The 21962-nt window shown below is 35.0% G+C and overlaps 1 protein-coding gene across 5 annotated transcripts in view; it reads right to left on the bottom strand.

The window, feature by feature from the left end:
• The window catches only part of LOC149573129 (DENN (AEX-3) domain-containing protein), a 325899-nt gene extending 320539 nt beyond the window's left edge, over nucleotides 1–5360 (bottom strand). For 4 of the 5 annotated variants that reach the window (XR_016360042.1, XM_089814312.1, XM_089814311.1 and 1 more), the window contains exons 1-2: nucleotides 5076–5314; nucleotides 4579–4692 (exon numbers count right to left, since the gene is read on the bottom strand). The gene's annotated coding sequence lies outside the window, so the exon portion shown is untranslated. Of the gene's footprint in view, nucleotides 1–4578; nucleotides 4693–5075 lie in introns of all 5 variants that reach the window. The other variant, XM_089814310.1, reaches the window with a different exon arrangement.
• Nucleotides 5361–21962: the final 16602 nt, after the last annotated feature.

The raw sequence follows: 21962 nt of genomic DNA, 5'->3' as shown, positions 1-21962 counted from the left end.
TGAAAATGTTTGACTATTATTGGAAATTAAAACTACTTTAAAAAAAAAACCTATGAAAATTAATTGAAAAAATAAAAGTAACAAAAATGGAAATTAATGCAAATTGAGAAGAACCTGAAGTTTAAGGGTGACAGTGATCTACTAGATGAATACTTGGTTTTCAGAAACCCTCAAAGAATAATTTCTATTTGTGTTCCATGGGGACATGTCCCCTACAGTTTTGGGGTCATACCCATCTCGAGGACAAAACAGAGACACGGGGGTGGATTTTTGTCCTCCCCTCATCCCTTGAATCATCCTCTTTTTATCAAATTTGGAAACGTCCCCAAAAAGGCCAATTTTTTTTGGCAGGATTATTGGGGATGACCAACAGTACCGAGGATGGTTTTGTCGACCCCTATCTGTCCCTGAAACTATTGGTCGTCCCCCTTTTTTCCAGCCAATTTGGTAAAGGCAAAACACCTCAAAAAATCAATTTTATTTTTATTTTTGCTGTCCCCACAGGTCCCTAGTCGTCTTTAAGACATAAAAAAATATGCAAACCATGTTTGGTCCATTGAAACACTAAAACACTAACTCTTTGACATAGTGCAAGGCAGGAGAATCCCCAAAGGAGATGTCCTAGCCCCCAGCTATACAACCATGTAGCGGAAACAACACAAGGACAAGGAGCAATAATGCAAGATCTGATACCAAATCATAATAATATATTCATAAAATATAACTGATTACATGAAATGTGTCGAGCTGTAAGGCCTTCCCAATTACGGCCAAATACAAAGCAAGTAATAGTTCTACAAGATCCCTCAAGATCAAATCCCAAACCCTAGCTAGTCCAGATCCACACTCTGGTAGAAATCTAAGCCACAGGTCGGCCCAAAACATAAATTAAATGCCAAAGTCGGCCTCCTACAACAATTAAATTCCCAAAATCGATGTCTTGGTAAAATAGCGATATCTCCTAGCTCCGAATGAATTAGAACTCGAGCTCCGAACCGTAGGTAGAAGTCTAGGCCCTCTTCCATCCTTGAAATATTCATCCTCTAACTCATTTTAGAAAATTAGATACACGTCCTACAACAGGAACCAAATTCCTAAGCAAAGCCGAGCTCCTCTCAGACCATGCCGAGTAACCAAAGACCATGCCGAGTGACCAAAGACCAAACACCTTTCAAAGAAACTACCAAGCTTCCTCTCATGAACTCCAAAGTAGCCACCGATTAAAACCAAGATGCTCCTGCATCAAACTCCCCAAGTAAATAGAAAAGTGTGTCCCACACTTTGATGCCCAAAGAAAGAGCAACAACCAACTTCATCTTCACCAAAGGCTTCCACTCCAACAGGGATAAGAAAACCAATCTACACATCATCCACATCCACATCCACATCATTCTGTCAAACACTAGAAACTCATCCAACCAATCATCATGCTCACTCCCAGGAACAAACTGAACATAATGCTTAATCAGCAAACCCCCATCCATATCAACAACTAGTGAATCCACACCAACAACAACAAACCCCACATCAGCAACAACATGAAGATCTCCATCAACACATGCCAAACTCTCAACACTAGCAATCTCATTAATCACAAAAAGATGGTCTACAACATACAACTCATCACCAACAGCAACTAGATCATCCACGACCAAGTGCTCTGCAATTTCCATGTCAGACTTAGCCAACTGATCATGAAAACCAACCTCTATCTCAGCATCAACAAGGTTAGGAATATCTTCAACAACAACTTCCAGTTGTTCTGCAGGTTCTGTATCAGACTCCACAAATTGATCAACAAAACCAACCTCTTCCACCTTGACCTTCTTAGCTTGATCAACCAATCTAGCATCCAACCGAGCAAACATCTTAGAAAAATTCCTCTCTACTATATCATGGATTTTCGCAATCATCTTAGGGTCCAATCCTCTTGGAGCCATCTCCCAAGATCTTCAAAAACCCTCTGCAACAAATCCTTCCCACGCTCCTTGTGACAACCTTGAATTGTTTGCAAGTCAAGTCGCAACCTGCCACCTTGCATGAACAATTAGGAACCACATCACAAGTCTAGGACCATGGATTTGCAATCCAAAAATTCTCTATGATCATGCCTCAACAAGATCAATCATCCACCTTTGCATCCATCGATCCATCTATAAGCCCTCTGCAATTGCAAGCCAGAATCACAATCTGCAACCTCACAACCAAGAGATCTAGGACTCCAGAAAGAAAATCCACCACCAAATCAAGATCAACTCAGATCTACTTCTCCAACCCAAGTCCTGGTGCAAACTGCCTCAACTTTGGCGATCTATCCACACACTCAGGAACGACTGTGCTCTGATACAATCTGACGCAATGCAAGGCAGGAGAATTCCCAAAGGAGATGTCCTTGCCCCCAGCTATACAACCATGCAGCGGAAACAACACAAGGACAAGGAGCAATAATGCAAGATCTGATACCAAATCATAATAATATATTCATAAAATATAACTGATTACATGCAATGTGTCGGGCTGTAAGGCCTTCCCGGTTACGGCCAAATACAAAGTAAGTAATAGTTCTACAAGATCCCTCAAGATCAAATCCCAAACCCTAGCTAGTCCAGATCCACACTCTGGTAGAAACCTCCAAGGAAGATCTCAACTTGTGCTCGCAAGCCCACCAAGCAATCTCCTTGTTTTCCAAGCCGCAGCTACTAGCCCTTCTCAAAATTCGCTCTTCCAAGCTCCTCTACCTCTCCTTCACAAATGAATCATGCCTAAAGACTTTCCCATAGCTCCTACTTATACCAATCTAAGCCACAGGTCGGCCCAGAACATAAGTTAAATACAAATACATAAATTAAATGCCAAAGTCGACCTCCTACAACAATTAAATTCCCAAAATCGACGTCTTGGTAAAATAGCGATATCTCCTAGCTCTGAATGAATTAGAGCTCGAGCTTCGAACCGTAGGTAGAAGTCTAGGCCCTCTTCCATCCCTGAAATTTTCATCCTCTAACTCATTTTAAAAAATTAGATACACGTCCTACAACAAGAACCAAATTCCTAAGCAAAGCTGAGCTCCTCTCAGACCATGCCGAGTAACCAAAGACCATGCCGAATGACCAAAGACCAAGCACCTTTCAAAGAAACTACCAAGCTTCCTCTCATGAACTCCAAAGTAGCCACCGAGCAAAACCAAGATGCTCTTGCATCACTCTTCTACTCATTTTTAGATTTGACATACTTGCTAAGAGGAAGGAAAAAAACATAGAGCAGCAGCAGTAGTGAGGAAAGATTGCGTTTAGTATTTACTAACTATTTTAGTTGGACTTCTCTTTATTTCATTCTGATTTCATGCATATACTCGAAGCCTTAAGGCATTTTGATTTTTGCTTTATATGTATGTGATATTGTTATAATGGAAGTACGTAGTATTTGCCATTTGATAATATTCCATGTAATGATCTTCTAAAATGTCTATGGTGAATGGTTTATCAATGTTTTGATATGCATATTTGAATTTTGTCTCTATATATATTAAAAAATTCCTATGTTTTTAATCATCGTCCCTTGAGGTCCTGTCCCCTAAATTTTGGTTTCAACACATACCCATACCAAAAACATGGCCCCATCCCCTAAAACATCCTTGTCCAAAAACTCCATGGAGCATAGGAAAAAGTCTATTAAAAATTACTCAGAGTATTTCCATGCCTTCAATCGAAAATTCAATTAAATTTTTACAAGGGCGGTCATTAATTTCACTAAAACAGAACTGTCTATATGTTGGCGTCTCTTCCGATCAAAGGAAAGGCAAAAATCTTAATCGCACAACTGAGATCTAGATCACACCGTTTAAGATGTGAAACTGGCAAATGGAAAGTCCCTAAGGAAGAGTGGGCAGTGAGAACTTGTAAATTTTGCACCGAAGGAGTAGTGGAAACAAAGTGGCACTATGTGAAGGATTGCACCGCATATGAGGGCATTCACAACCAACACAAAGAAATTTTAAAGGTGAACAGTATAAAAGAGCTTTTCGAAGGACCAAGACTACTCAAGGGTGCCATCTTGCTTATGCAAATCCATAATAAAAGGTCAGCCTAGAGAACTCGCACCAAACTGATTAGGGGGTCTATTACTGGTCCCTTAGACTTATGATCTCGTGGATGTCATTAAAAGTCTTTCATTTCATTTCATTTCCCCTATGCAGGTGTGTCGGTTATAATCTAGAATCTATAAATAGAATATTTCTAGATTTTCATGAGGTACAAATGCTGGTGCCCTCCCTATGAAGCCTCGTCGAGAATATTTTAAAATGAATGAATAGAATTTCTAAATTTTCATGGCGAGCGAAAACCGGATACCCTTACACGAGGATAGCCATTAACCGTTAAGTCACTTCGATTAGACAATCTCGAATGATTATGAAATTGAAAGCAGGTAGTCTGCAAACAATATGACTCAAATTTTTACCCGTCATTTTGCTTTCACGTACATTCTATGATTAAAAACAATCACATTTGAATTCTCACTTACATTTATTTCAATAACAGTTTTATACCATAGGGATCGAAGAAAATATCTCAAACTAACCTTGTTATAATTGGCCTACCAAAGCTGCTTTCAAGCAGAGTTGCCCTTAGTATATTAGTATATTGTCAGGTAATCACAAGTTTGGTCTGAGTAATGCCCCTTCATGTGAATTTCCTGCGCATGCAAGACATAGAATCAAATTCCTCTCCAAACCTGCTGCACAGTTCCTCTGCATTACCTTAAGATTTTTCCACAAAAGACAACTACCCACCAACATGACATGATCGAAATGATCCTTCAAAGCTTTATAACGCAACAATTCATTATAAACATAAAACACGCTTAAACAAACTTCATCACTTCAATTCAAGCCAAAGTTTCTAAAATTGAAAGCCAAGAATACAAGACTCCTTAAAGCTTATTAGCTCAACCAAATTGATCTATAAAAAACGCAAAACAGTAGTTTATCTTGGTACTATTATCAAATGATTACATCCTTGCAGACAAACACCAAAGACAATATCACGGATGTTTTATTAACAAATCGGTATACTGACCAATAAAATCAACTGCTTCCGCCGATGACTAAAACAGATGGAATAATCATGGCAACCGCGTCTCTTTGTTTGATGATCAGTTTGAGAAATTGTCAGAGCACGCACAACATAAATAAATAAATGTGTTTGGCAGAAACCGACTTGGCACCTGCTTTTGTTGGCAGAGCAAAATTATTTAGCACACGGTCACATGCGAGCGTCGTTACGCCCTCCCGACATGATTAATATGTCGTCGACGTAAGGACATGGTCCTCTTGGCTCTTTACTTGTTTAACCCGCCTTCCCGTTCATTTAGATTGTGGATATTAACGTAAATAGATTACTATGTGCTTCTGTCGGTCCATAATAAATGTTCAAGATAAAAGGTAAAGGAAAATATAGGCATTATCTGTGTGGATAAGACAAATTAGCGAAATTTGACAGATTTATCAGATTTCTACAATTCATATCATTGAGATGAATGTTATCAGATTTCTACAATCTATATCAATGCATTATATTTTCTTGGTTTAATTATGTAGTAATTTTTAATATCAACATTTGGGATCACTTATATGATGTGAGAGAGAGACAAGGATATGTAGTGTGATCACTTGATATAAAAAATTATTAAAAGATTATTAAATACATTTTTTTTTAAAATTTTCATAAATTTTTTAATTTTGTTCAAAAATATAGATTTAGAGAAGATGATCATGATAAGAAATTTAATGGATTTTTTATTTTTTTATTTATTTTTTTTGTTATGCATTAGTAGAAAATTTTTTTTTAATGGAGGGTTTAGACCTTTGAGGCAACCAAGCGAGGCACAAGGCCTATGAGCTACCAACCAACAAAAGCTACCACTTGAAGACATAGGAATCCGATACGGACCCACACGTGCTTGAAACCTCTTCAACTTAGAGCCAAGGACTGAGGGGCATCCACACCGTCAAAATCACCCAAGGCACTATCTCGATCTCATCCCTTATGGTGTCGGAGCCTTGCACTCAGCAAGACTTGATCCCTGGTGGGCTCTTTGTGAACCATTCAACTTCACCAATAGACCAAGGGCCCATTGACAATTTTTAAAAATTGTTAAATGGTATTATTAGAAGTTATTTTGAGCTCAATGCAGTGTATTTTCTTTAGACTTTATTGTATCTAGAAAATAACAGAATTTTTCCTTACAAATCTTGTCTCCTTCAATCTCTATTTGCTTAGCTCTATTTTTTATTTCTCAAATTTTTTATAATATCTACATTCAAATAATAACTATTACTCTTATATATATATATATATATATATATATATATATATATATATATATATATATATTTAAAATTATTAGGCATTAATTCTTTTACTATTATATATATTTTAAAAATAAAATATATCAATTTTCTATTAATATAGCAGTCCATTACACCTCACCTATGTTAAATAATAAAACAAAAGCTCTCAATTTTGTAAATTGCATCTAGCCAACTCAAATATGGTCCAATTATGTCTTAAATCTCCCAAACAAACATTTGCAAAAATTTAGAGGCATTCATTGTAGGTGCTTCACTTTATTGTCGCTTAATCAAATCAAATCTATCTATTTAGATTTAGATTGATAAACTATAATTTTTACCACGTGAATCCATGCATCTGGTAATTTCTTTTCTTTCAAAATCATCTTTACACTCTTCGTAGAGGGAAGGACTCAAGCTCGACCTAAGCTCTTGTTACATTTAAGTGATACTTGTTAGAATGAGTTATTAGAAGCTATTAAGAAGTTATTCCTTTTAACATCAATAATCAAGAGTGTTCGATAGGTTTTTATGAATTGTTACTTATAAATTATGGAAATAAAACGGTTGATTTGAAGTGAAGTAATTCAATTTTTGTAAATCATCATACATGTCAACACGTATTTAAAGTAAAATACAAATATGTGAATTAATCATGTCAAGAGATCTATATGAGTGGTGACATGCTTGTCATCACCAACAATTGTTTATTCAATAAATTTCACAAGAGCAACAAACTATTGTAGAGGAAGAGTGCAATGAAAGTTGTTGTTGCTTCGGCTGCTGACACCATTCAAGAGACTGCAGCAATTGGTAAGGAAGTTGCTAAAATGATCTTGGAGCTGTAATAGTGGCTCTGGGTCGAGCTCCCTAGTTTAGTTTCTGTCTGGTCTGGTTGCTGGTTGGGTTCTCTGGTCCTAGTTTTTGGTTTTTTTCATTTTGATTGTTTGTGGTTCCAGGTCCCTATAAAACCTGGGTTAGTTTGTTCTTGGACTTTTCTAGTAGTTTCAAGTCCCTGTAAAACCTAATTTTGATGCTATTCTTCAGTTTGTTGCAGGTTTTACCTGGTTGGGCTATAATGCTTTATCATTCTGCTTTTTGTTAAAGGGTTTCGAGGTCCCTTCAAAACTTGCTTTTACCGTAATCTAAAACAAACTATTGTAATAAGAATTGATGAACTTGTCTTTTTGTATGCTAAGCATAAATTTTGAAGGGTTATTGTTAATAAAATATGACCTTCAACCATTGTGCACGACAGAGAGATTACATATCACATATGTTGTCACTAGACATTTAGAAAGTGATCAAGCCACTCCTACTTGCATCACAATTACTGGTGAGCTTGGGGAGTAACTACTAGACTTTCCTTTTTAAAAGGGTGAAGGATAGTTTGAGTGGTTATAAGGTTTGAGTATGAAGTAAAAGGTAGAATTATTGCAATTATGGAATGTTATCTTATGAACCTTTGAAAAGTTATCTTTTTTATTCTAGCATTATATAAGTTTAATGAATTCTACTAATAGAGAAATCTCTCTCACATGACTTCATTTTTTGGATTTCCTTTAGAATTTGCACTTATTTTTAGGTTTTATCTTCAATGTGTGTTTCTTAAATTGGTAGATTTGTTCTAATTTTTATTAGCACCGCCTAGATCTAATCATCATTAATTATAAGGGACATTAAGCTTGAGATATTGAGTAGGGAAAAGCAAAATCATGATAGTTGTTCTAATTTTTTTGTTTACTTTTGATTGATCAATAAGTTTGGCTTGAAGCATTTTGATTTGGTCAGGTTTTGCAAGTCATTGTCTTACAATATCTTACTAGAGCGTCCTTGGATACATGAAATGCATGTTGTACTTTCAATAAACCATCAATGCATAAATTTTTTCCACAATAGAGTAGAAGTGTTTGTACATGCTGACTCTAGTTATGCTTGCAACGCATTGAAACAATTTTTTGATGCGTTTGTGCCACACAATAGGGAATCTACCAAGAATCATGAGACTAAACTAAAGGACATGAAAAGGTCTCTAAAGTTGAAGAATACAAGAATGGGGGAGTACAAACTACTAGTGTTGTCTCTAGCATCATTCCATCCATCTCCTCAGTATTATGGTAGACCTTTTGGGGATACAAAACCATCAAAGAATAAAGCAAAAACTATTTATGATGGTACCTTCATACAAGAGACAATACCTCTAGAGGATGAGGAAGAAGAAATAGTTGTCTTGGATTGGTTATACAAAGGAGAAAACAAAGAAACAAAACATTGTGACACGTTAAACAAAAATGGAAGAGGTAACAAGATGATGAAAAGAATGGGATATAGAGGAGAAGGTCATGCTAGCAAAAACAACAAAGGATTGATACATCGTATTGAGGAAAAATTCAAAAGGCCCAATGATACCACAATTCTTAGCTTTAAAAAAACACAATTTCACTTAGGAAAGAAGAATTGCATACAAGTCCCCGAGAAAATGATGGAGAGCTCGAATGATGAGGATAAATTTCCTTATCCTATTCCACATAACATATTTAATATGCTCAATGATCATGTTGAATGAACTTCACAACTGAACAATGCTAAAAGAAATAGTGATTCAGAGGAGACAACTTATATCCATTAGATGACCCTTGAACAACTACAAGCTATTTTGACTACTAATTCTGGGTATCAAGGAGAGCTCTACATTCTTATACAATTTCAAATAGGAGAATCTAGTCAAACTCAATAGATGGATGGAGTTGAACAAGACAAAGAGGACAATGAAAGTGGAGAACATGTACCTATGACCTTTGGAGAGTTTTACGATCCATCACTTGGTAGTATTGATTCCTATGAATACAAGTTTGATTTTTTTTGAACCTACCACTATTTACAAGAATGTAGATGAGGTTCACACCTATGAAAACTAGCTTAACATAGGACAAGGGTTTGGTGTTAGGTCAAACAAGTTTGATTCTACTTATGTTAACATGTATAAAACTGATAGTCTTAAGGCTTATAGTGATTCGAATGCACCTACGGATGAGATCTCTTTACGACTTGACTTGTTAGTGCATGCTTTTGATGAACTTACCATGAACACACTTGAAACAGTTGACTCTCTTCCCCTCATACATCTTCTATCATCTTAAAATGGAAGCACTTCCATGTTAAGAGCGTTAACCCCTCCAAGTAAGTGGTCTAGGGTCATGTCAAGCACCTTGAATAGGTCTCTACATGGATCTAGTTTTTTTTTCCTCTCTCTCTCTCTCTCTCTCTCTCTCTCTCTCTCTCTCTCTCTCTCTCTCTCTCTCTCTCTCTCTCTCTCTCTCTCTCTCTCTCTCTCTCTCTCTCTATTTCCAACCTCTTTCTGACAATTTTCTCTGTGAAACTAAGGACTTTAACTTTCTGGGTCAAGGATGACCTAAAGGGTCAAGGTTGACCTCAACCCTAACCTAGGGCAGGGTTTCCCTTATCGCTGACCCCAAGTCCAATTTTCAAGTTCTAGGAGTTTCGGGATATCAGGTCTCAGAAAGTTTCATTTTCTCGCTTCCAAGTCAACTGTTTTGGGTATTGGAATGGTAGAATCTTAAATTACATTTAATATAGGTCCATTTCTAGGGGTTAAGGTTAATTGGGATTTAATGCTCCCATGTCATCCTTCTCTAGAAGTTTGTTCCCTAAATCTCTATATAAGGAAGCCTTCTATTGGAATTTACAAGTAGGAAGATTTACTTCTAATATGGGGGAGGTGAATCAGAAGTAACAAAATTTAACCTCTAAAACTTTTTAACTGAGATCAATAACATGCATCTAACATTTTTAATAAAAATCAAAGTAAAGTCATGCATGAAAATAGATAACACAAGATTTTGGTCACCCAGAAACCCTCCAAAATGAGAAGGTAAAGTTGGGGTGGGGATGACACCCACAAATTATCACTACAACAATATGCAACTAGTTAAGGTTACAAAGTTTGACTACTTCCAATGGTCTGCCCTATGAAAGGCCTGCCCTATTAAAGGCTTTTCACTCTATTAAAAGTAACCTGGTTAGAGGATTTACAAGCATTCACTTGGAATGTTACCCTGTTAAAGGATTTAAAACCCTGTTAAGGATCTACAATATGGCTACTAAACCAACCTATCATCATAGGATTTTCATTCTCCAAATACAATGGTTAGAAAGTATAGTAGAATGTCTTGACCTGATAGCTTACAATCTTCAATTGTTGATTCCAAATCCTTGTTTTGCTCAATCTGAGTTGATCCTTCCTGATCTGATATAACTCTGTTCGTAGTGTTGATACTTTGTTATGATCAAATTGATTTTGTAGTGCTGCTCTTCCTCTATGTCCTTACACCCCTTTGAACTTCCTTCAAAACTTTGCTAGCATTCTTTCATCCATTCCCACATGACTTCTTACATACATCCTCTCTCTGAATTATGAGGTTTTGACCTCCTTATAAAGGCTTCAAAGACTTAGGGTTAGGTATGAATCCACAATTGATATTCATCCATCTTTTGCCGCTCAAATCTTTACACTTTTCCTATTGGTTGCATGTTTTCTCCATTTTTCTGATTAGTTGCATGTTGATTACATAGGGAATGTAATAGATTCAAACTTATCTTTTAGATCCTTCGAGATTCATCTTAAGTCAGCTCAAAAATAGTTTACATCTGAGTTTGTGAAGGTACAAACTCATATGTTGATTCTGTGTTACTCAACACTTACTGATTACTGATGCTCGACACATATAGGATTTTGTCTTGCTTGGCTCCTATAGTAACTCTATCTCGCTTGGCATCTATACTTTTCTTGACACCTATAGTAACTCAGCACCTATAGTGACTCGACACTTGAAACTTGCTCGGCACCTGAAGTTTACTTGACACCTATTGGATTTATGGCTTGACACATACTGTAGCCCGGCATCAACCTTAGAATTTTCTTAAGTGTGTTGTCACTCAATTATCAAAACCAATCTGAGACGAACACCTTCTTCCCTCATTTTGATATCGACTACCTACATGAAGTTTTGATCCACTTACTAGGAGCAACTACTTACTTTTCATAAGAAGGTATCAGATAATCCACTATCAAGCATTCAAGCATTCGAGGTCTAATTCATCAAGGAGATCCATTGTTAGCTATTAAAGGATTCAATTTCTATGGAGCTCTCTTGTTTAAGATTTTCACATCATATTCATATTCCATTCTATCTCATACACATCTCATTCATTTTTTCCTCTATTCATTTTGGTGAACCCGACATGCTTACCCTCTTTTCTTTTGTGGAATTAGATGCCCTATTGTGTTTCATGGTGTTAGATTTCCTTTATCTTGTTGGTGTTAGATTTATCTTTTATGTTAAATCTTGCATGCTAATTAGCTTTCACACATTTATATTTCAAAAAAAAAATTTAAAAATTGTAAATTCTCTTTCAAAATATAAAAATATTTATGCTTTATGTTTTCTTAGTTTAGTTCATTTGCATTGCATTGGTTTATGAGTTTTATTACTTCTAGTCCTACTTCTAATTTTCTAGTTAGATGAAGTTGTAGACTTATGGCTACCTTTGATCATGAGTCTTCTTCTCCTTTCCTTAGGATCCTAGATGAGCATTTGATTAGTCATGATTGTAATCCTATTATGGAGCAAAACTCTTCTCACTCATCTCATGATGAGGATGATGCTTTAAGAGTTCCTCCTAAACAAGTCCAAACACTTTCAACTGAACTTGGTAAAATGGGTAATTGGCTTATTCAAGAAAACCATAATCAAGATTATATTCAAACTATAGAGGCTCTTAAGAAAGTTATTTGTTATAGTGACCAAGGTGTTAATCTACTACATGGTATTACTCATCTTGTGCATTTCAATGTTAAACCTTTAGCTCAAGAAGCTCATGATTTAGGGTTGATTCCTCCTACCACTAGTGTAGAACCTTCTTCTATTCCTTTATTTACTATTCCTACTTATACTCCTTTGGTGACTATGATGGTTCCCTCTATTCCTATGAGTGTTCCTCCTATGTCCCTTGCAACATCACAACCTTCTTATCATAATGTTCCTTTTACTTATTCTAATCCTCTACCAATTGTAGTTCCTAGTGTTCCTCCAGTTGTGTCTTCTATTCCTATAGCTTCCTACACTTTACCTAGTGTTTCTATTCCTCTTATTTCCTCTAATGATTCAACACTTATCAGTTTGGCTCAAACTGTGTCATCTTTACAACAAAAACTTGCATCCTTAACTCAAAATAAGTTTAATATTCCTACTTGTGACATGGGAAGTCCTTTGTCCCAGGATATCATACATACTCTCATTCCTCATCAAGCCAATATGCCTCATCTTGAGATTTACAATGGTAAGGGGGACCTTGGTCATCATGTTAAAACATTTCAAATCCTTTGTAGTGATTATGCTCATGATCATAGAATTTTAGCCAAGTTGTTTGCTAGAACTTTTCATGACAAGGCCTTACAATGGTTTTTTTCTTTGCCTCCTTATTCTATTGATTCATTTCCACAACTTGCTAATGCTTTTATTCAACAATTTCAAAATAACATTGGCCTGCAAGTATCTTTGACTGTTTTTATGCATTGTAAACAAAGTTCTAAGGAAAAATTGATTGAATTTATTGGTAGATTTAAGCATTTACATGCTCATATTTCCTATCCTATTCTTGATATTTATATTCAACGTATGTTTATTTCAAATTTGCAAAATGATATTAGAGATAAGATTATGCTTATTGAATTTACCTCTTTTCAACAACTCTGTGCAACACTTTATCATTATCAATTTACGAGCCAATTTGAGAGCACCACTCCAATGGCTTTTGTTCCTATTGATAAAAGTGATGCTGCTCCTAATCCAAATAATGTTAAAAAACTCAACAACTATGTCAAGATAAACAAACAAGAAAATGCAATTGTTGATCAAGTTGTCATTGCATCTCACAACGCCACTTCTGCATCCACTACTTTGTTTATTAAATTGTACATTTACTCCTCTTTCTGAATATTTACATTCTATTATGAATAGGTTTTAAACTACTAATATGATCACTTCACCTCCTATTTGACCTCTTTTACCTGCTACGATTGCGTTTAAATCTTTTGATCCTAAATTTTTTTGTCAATATCATCGCCAGAATGGTCATGATACTTAGAAATGTTATTCTTTAAAACATAAGGTTTAGGATTTAATTGACTCTAATGCTTTATTTGTTGATCATTTTGATGGTAGTGGGAATAAATTTGTTTCTCCTTCTAATCAAAATCTTCAAATCTATACGAATCCTTTACCTACGCATGATACTGATACTATTGCTCAGCCATCTTCTATGGATATTGTGTATGATTCAAAGATGGATGATCTTAATCATGCTGCTAATAAAGTGTAGTATGTTGTTCAATTTGTATCTCCACCTCAACCTCTGCTTCAATCTCAAGTTCCATCTCAATCTCAACTGAAACCTAAGCCTAAATTGAGGCCTCAACCTAAACCTTGACAACAACCTAAGAATAAAAGACCTTGAGAACTTTTGACTACTTTCAATGATTTTGAGACTATTAAAGCTCTCGATGGTCCCCTTTATATTGCTACTAGGATTTATCAAATACCTACTCATGGTTGTCTTGTTGATCCTACCTCCTTAGTCAATGTTATTACTGAAGAAAATATTTTTATGAAAAGATTGCAATGTGATTTTTATGGTACATCTAATGTGTGGATTCAAACTTGTAATGGTTTTCTTTATCCATCATTTGGTTCTATTAATTTATCGATTGAGCTCTTTTTGGAAAAATTGTGAACACTACCTTTGTTATTGTTCCTACTTTTGATCAATTTCAAGTTAAGCTTGGTTTGTCGTGGTTAAACGCCATGCATGTTGTTACTTCACCTATCCATAAATGTCTTAATTTTTTTCATGATGACGAAGTCAAGATGGTTAATCATAGTTTATATAGTGGTCTTTTTCCTACACCTTCCATACCTCCTTTATCTATGGCTTCTACATCTTTTAATCAATCTCCTCCTATTGCTTGTCAGTCTGTTGATAATCTTATTAATCCTCCTATAGAACCTATGAAGGATCCAATAATTGTTCCTCCTAGTTCTCAACACATTTCAAACAAGACAAAATGTAATTGATTTGCTAATGAACGTCGTAAGAAGCATCGTGCTCAAGCTAAATCTCATAATTCTATTCTTTAAAAATCTTCACCTTCTTTGGATATAACTATGCATGATGTGTTAGAAGAAGTTGTTACTAATAATGATGTTAAGATCCATGATTCTAAGGATTCCATTCATACCTTAGATCCTATTTTTATTAATCTAGATGAAGAAGATACTCTTGATGATATCGATGATGTTAATGATGAATATGAAACTATTGACATTGACATTGATTTACCTAATATACTTTCCTCACAATTTACACTTACACCTAGTATTGAACATTATGGTTCTCAAGAAGATCCTTGTTTGGAACTAACTATCATTCCTACTATGTTGGATATAGTCCCTCTTGTGAGTTACTTACCTTCCCTAAATGATATCAAACAAGATGGGGAGAGTAGGCAACACACTTGATTGGCTTGTTCTTTATGGTAGCTTTGTTGTGTGTTTGTATATTGTATTGTGCTTCTCATGTGATGTGTTTGCTAAATGTTGTTAGATTCTTTTATACAATCTTTGTTGCTTGGTTGGTACAAGATGATAAAGGAATTGAACCTATTGTATTATTCCTCTATATGTATCTCTATTCCTCCATATGATGTCTAATGTTATGTTGTACCTATTCTATTGTTCATACATGTTTCCTTGTGTAATCTGCTTCGATCCGTGACTTGGTGCATTGATTCATTTTGGTCTCTAGGTCATGGTCCAAAAATATTCTTCTTTGTATCTCTTATGTGATTTTTCCTCCTTTGTGATTGTAGTTCTATGTTCTTTGGGGAATGATGTCAATTCATTTGTAATTTTATATATATATATATATATATATATAATGCTCATATTGACCCCACAATAGGTAGATCCCTTTTGTGTTCTCTGCATGTTTATGTGGTATTTCCCTTGATTTTTCTTCCCCTAGGGGCATCTCGTAGTGGAAACATGATCAGTGGAGTTTTTTATGTTTTCACTGGAGAGGTTCCTCGTATTCATATCCTTATGGTATTCTAGCTAGTGAGGGTTGTTTTGACATTTGATATCCATACAAAAGCTTAATGATGAAAATATGATAATGTTCATTGACCTAGATTTGCATTCATTTAGATTTTTATTTGATACATCTAGTATGTTAAAGTTACTTTTTTAAACTGTATATGTAAAATGAACGTAAGGAATCCTAAAACTGTGTCATCTTCTCACACATTTGCATAAGTGGTCGATCATGCATCCTATTTATAGATGCAAAGATCGAGCATATGTCATGATATCAAAAACATCACCTTCATGAGATGGTCAATTTCATACATACATCTAGTATGATTACACAATGCATCATCATATAACATCATCTATCCATACATGTACATATCATAGATTATTATAAACATGTACATGTTGGATACAATTAAGTAATTGTGTATTGTCTTTGATGTTACACAAATGTCATATCAGTTATCAGACAGAGTCTACCGAGTTCTATCAACCAGGAAAACAGTTTACAGAGTCTACCGAGCTCAGTCGGTCAGTAAAAGCCTTTTACAGTGTATATCGAGCATTCCTGTATGTCACACGGTGAGTTAGTGTTAACCGAGTTCACTCGGTAAGCTAAGGAAAGTTTAGTTCTTACCGAGATCACTCGGGTATCAAAGGATTTTGTAGTGAACGGTTAGTGTTAACCGAGTTCACACGGTAAGCTAAGGAAAGCTGATTTTTCACCGAGCTCACTCGGTAGTTGAAGATAGCTTTTATCGAGTCCAGTCGGTTTCCAAAGGAAGTGGCAGGTTTACCGAATTCCCCGGTAATTGTAGTTTTTACCGAGTTCTGCTGGTTAACACAGGAAGGAAGTTTTTGTTCTGTATTGACCGAGCAGCGTCAGCCAGTGAAGAATTTTGTTCAAGCCGACTTTGGAATATGTTTCGTCAAGTTGGTTGGGCAAGCCGACTTTGGAATTGTTTTGACAAGTTGGTTGGGCCGACCTGGTATTATGAATAATATATAAAGAGGGGCTCAAGATGCGAAAAGAAACAAGAGGAAAAAGAGGATGTACGGATAGTGCAAGGAAGTGCAAGGAAGAGACTTGCGTGTGCCTAAGTAGAATTGAGCAGAGGGAAATCTTGGAGCTGCAGAGATATATTTGATCAGTAAGGATCTTGTGGAGCAAAACTGAGATCTGTATTCAGCAAGATAAGTTGCATGTATTTTCAGATCATTCATTGTTGCTTTCTAACCATTGTAACAGTGATTCCAAAATCTCCTAACAGAGTTGGTTTAACAGCCATTTCATAAATCCTTTAACAGGGTGGCAATTCAGTTGAATTGTTCAAAAGACCTCTTACAAGGCCACTCCTAACAAGGTGATTAAATCCTCTAACAGGGTCACACCTAACAGTGTGTTTTGTAACCTTTAACAGGGTTGGCTCCTAACAGGGCTCACTTCAGAAGAGTGAAAATTGGTGACTAGTTGCTGGTGGTTTTTCCCATATTGGGTTTCCACGTAAATTTGGTGTCGACTGTGTTAATGATTACTTTCTTTTGCATAATCGCTTATTTCAGTAAATGCTTCATAAATTAACTAAACATCTATCAAGTTTTAAGCAGTAATTTTTATGTTTATTGAGTAGCAGCAGCAACTAAGTTTAAGGCATCTTTGGGACTTGTGAAAATGTTTTTGTGGTAACTGATTCACCCCTCCCCTCTCAGTTACCCCATCTTCATTTTCCAACAGTACATTATATTATATTGCATCATAAACTGCATATGAAAGACTAAAAAAATCATTACATAATCCATACATTTATCAACAAGAAATAAAATAAGAATCACATGATATAACCATCATTGATCTTATATAAAGATCAAGTGCATTCATACATAACATGATGTCAGAACAAACAACATATAGAAGCATCTCATATGAACATAAAACATACATTGTGACACATACAGTGAGATCAAATTAAAATTTGTAATACTCATATATGTCATAAAATGTTAGAGGGATGATATAATAAAAATGTAAAAATGAATTCTAATTAGAGTGCTATCAATATAATAAGTCTCAAAATGATACATAAGATATACAATGACTCTACATCAATACAAAGAATATAAAAAGAAGCAGAAGGAAATATTGTAGCGGTAACCCTCTTCCTCATCATCTAGTCCATGGAGAGGAGAAGCTAGAACATCAACACAAGCAGGAGGAACAACACCCTTAGAAGCCTATGAATAATAGGAGAATCTCACCACCTATTGCTCTATAGGAATGATCAAGGCATAAGATGCATATCAATACACTGCCTGATTTGTCTGATGGGTTCTCTCTCTCTCTCTCTCTCTCTCTCTCTCTATGCAAATCAGCTCTTAGCTAAGCTATCTAGTTGCCCCTCTCAGCTATTTGGGTATTCTATGTAGCTAATTACAATTGAAGATCCTCCACCTGCCTTTGAGAAGCTCTTAGTTTAGTCCTTAAACTATAGATGGACTTATGTTCCTAAGCTAAGGCCTCGATAGTAGCCTTTGTAGGAGGGGCTTGGTCTCTCATCTTGTCATCATCCATATTATCCTGTATTGTCTATTGTGGTGGCTCCTCCACCCTCTGCCTCTTAGCATCTCCTCCAACTAAATGCAAGGTTCCCATCTCTCCACAAGAACTAACTTGATGAGGCCTTTGCACCTATCTATTGTTACTAACACCAGGGTCTAATCTGATTGCCTGAGAAGGAACATCAATAAGAACTATTATGGGCTACTGAACTACTCTCTCCTCCCTAGGAAGAGGTTCCTCTAGCTTATGTAACTTTGAATGTGGTATCTGGTTATCTACCATTATTGGATTAGTAAATTGAGGAAATGGATGTGTCACAAAGTGCTCTTGAAACTGTGGAGTGACTTTGACATCAACAACATCTAGGAAATAATCCCATCTCTATATAGTCAAGCTCCTCACATTACTCATTTAATGTAGAGGACCCAATCCTAGAGACCACCCCTTCACCTCTTTGGTGAAGTAGGCATATGTACAGTACTCATGTGAGACATCTTACTCACGTTCAAATTGTCTCCAAACATGGGTGAGAGAAAACATTTCAATCTACTATAAAGAATGACCAAGTAGTGGCCAAGAAACCAACATTTAACCCAACTGGGAGGAGGTATTGTTCCATGGCTCTGTACCTCTCCATGGTCTCCAAGTCACATACATCAAATCATCAATTATCACCATCACTAATCTCTCTTACCCAACCAAGGCTAGGTAATCTCCCCACTATATTGACAGATGAAACTCTGGCCTAGCTGACACTGATCCTTGAAAATAGGAATTTACATGAGGCATTTTCCCCTATGGATGCATTTACATGAGGCATTTTGCCTTGGAATACCCATAGTTTACTTGGGAAGAAAAACCAGGGTCTAGGAATACAATAACATGTTTAAAATGCATTCATATGTCAGATTGAAGTGCAAATCACACTCTATTAAAGGCATTACATATAACATTAAGTTTTAAAATGCATGTAATGGTTCAAATAATACTCTCTATGGGTCATTGCATATTTAAGATATGTAATGCATCCAATAACTTAGGTCTTTTTTTGCCTTGGGAAATAGAAAATGAGTTCTTCGGACTTCATTACATGCATTGTAGTGTAAAATCACACTTTATAAAGGCATTACATATTAAATGTTTGGTTGGGAAAGATATTTACATGCAAATCATGGTCTTGGAGGCCCATTGCATATTTAAAACTATTTTATTTGCCTAAGTCCACAAATTGCTTTCCTAGTGCAAATTGGTTTCTCAAAGTACTATTACATGTAAAGTTGTTTGCATGTAGAGGAAAGTTTTCATATAAATACACTCTTAGAAGTCCATTACATATTTAAAATATGCACTTTAAGACATAATCAAACTCTACATATGAATTTGTTTGTAAACATGTAAAATGACATGTTATTGAGTTTGCACAACTTAAGTGACCAATTAAGAAAACATCTTTTTAATTTTTGAGTTAATATCACTTAAAGAGGTAAAAATTATTTACACAATATAACTTTTATATCAAGTTAAATTTTTATTGAAAAAGTAATATTTAACTTAGATGTTTTAAAATAAAACTTAAAGTAAAACTCAAAAATAAGTTAAAACTATATAGTGATAAAGTCACTTAACTGAAAAACTAAAAAGAAATTCAACATGAAAATATAACATAAAGTGCACTATAGTCACTTAAGTGATAAAGTAACTTAAAAGCATAACATAAATTCAATTCATATTATATTTTGAAAAAAGTGAAACTCAACTATGAAATATAACATTCCTAGAGAGTCCACTTTTTGGGCACTTAAATGGTAATATCTTTTGACTACCAAGTTCGATTAAGTCCTAAGATATACCAAATCAAAGGAAAAATTGAATGCAAGAGATTGGATGAAACAAAAAGACTAAAAGAAACTAAACATACACTAAAAAATGCAAATAGGGATGTTGAAGGCTTCAAAAATCAAGCACAAGCTTAATAAAGTAAAAGATTGAGAGGACTTGATGAAAGGCTTCAGAAAAATGATTAATTATGTGAATTGGGATTGATTGGTTGATCAATGTTGGCCAATTAAATAATAAATTATCTCAAAGAAATGTGAAACTTGAAAAAGTTTCATACTATTACTTACATTTTGTGGTTAAAAAATGCAAGACAACACCACCTATATCCATGCTCATAGTAGACTACTTCTAATTGACACCATGTCTCTTCTTACCACCTTTTCCATATGACCATAAGAAATCCTTGATATTCTTTTGAACAAGATAGAATTATGCTTGGGTGAAAAGCTAGGTTGAATATTAATAAATAATGCAAGAGGAGATAATCTTGTGACATACTTGGAATCTCACTACCAATTCTAATAAGTATTATACATTCCATTTATTCAACTTACTATTGATCTTATTCTTAATATATTCCTAGATTTTACTAAGGTTAGGAATAACTAAGAAGGGGGTCCCTAAATATTTGAAAATATGGTTAGGATCCCCCTTCTAAGCCAGAGATAATTTAGAACACCATATTATTGGCCAAGGATAATATATTTGGATAGAGACACCTTGTTGTTAGAGGCCAATTAGAAGAAGTTTAACTTTCTAATGAGATTTTTTAAATTCCTCTCATCTAATTCAATTAGAATAGTTGTGTCTTCAACAAACTATATGTTACACAATTCTTCTCCATAAGGGAGAATGGTATCATTCACCTTAGATGATAGTGTTTCATCCCTAAGAAGGTAGTAAATAGCATCAGTTACTATAACAAAAAGGGAAACAACCAGAGGACAACCTTGTCTGATGGATCTATAGAGAAAAAAGGGAGAAGATATGATGTGATTCCTTTATTGAACCCCCTAATAATCTCAATAGTATTAATAATATTCCTTTGTGAGATTAGTACTATTTAATTTTTTTTAAAGAAACTATACCTTATAAAATATGAAACATATATAAATATTTGAAGGCTTTTGAACTACAATGCATCCTTTGATTATTCAACTATTGTATGTTCTTCTCAAATGAGATAATCTATGTTTTATTATGGCAATGGAAGATTGAGGGATCTAGAACTACAAAAGTGGAATAATTGTTTGGGAATTAATTATAACATTAAATATTATGTATAAAATTTTGGCAAAATTAGGTTCACCACCTAGTGTGGTTGTTAAGTGGTGGTAATGTTGTTGGGCCCACCAAGGTCCAAAACATCATTGGGAAATTAGAGTTGTAGGCTTGTGTGTTCGTGGAACCAACGTGATAAAAAATAATTAGCCTTGACTTTTTAAATGGGAACGAATCCAATGTTTGTGCCAAAACTAGTTCATAGCTCTAGATTTAAAGCTTTTTGTATGGGGCCAAAGAGTATATCATGCTAGTGTCACCAATTATATTAAAAATTTGACCAAGCACTTATAAAAAAAAATTAGTAGAATTCATAGATGCCTTATATTGAGCATAAATATTTATTTTATGTGGACTACTAGAAATTTTTTATCATAAGACAAGTCTAAAGGTGATTCACAATCAACTTGAGGGAGAGGAATGAGATATTCTTGTAAAGAAATGGTCAATAATATAGTAAATGATGTCTTGAGTTTCAATAGAAAGGGGACTACAAATATACTCAAACCTCTAGAAGTTTTATAATGCTCTTAGAAGCCAACCTAAGGGCTATAAAAGGTGAAAAAAAGCTACAAAAAATATTGAAAGAATAAAAAGACTATCATTAGATAAAAAATGTTATGGACATATGTATTTCATTTCATACAGATCATGATATAGGCTACAAAATCATCATACTACCAAGTAGGCCCACATATTTTTTTCGGTACTTATATATCTTCAACACTTATAGGTATAATAGGCTAAATGTAAGGTTTGTTTTGTT

The sequence above is a fragment of the Cupressus sempervirens genome, chromosome 2 (genome assembly GCF_028749045.1).
Source record: "Cupressus sempervirens isolate cs-2001-9-10 chromosome 2, ASM2874904v1, whole genome shotgun sequence".
NCBI classification, from domain to species: Eukaryota; Viridiplantae; Streptophyta; class Pinopsida; order Cupressales; family Cupressaceae; genus Cupressus; species Cupressus sempervirens.
The sequence above is the reverse complement of the archived record's forward strand: the minus strand, read 5'-3'. Positions and strand labels throughout refer to the sequence as shown.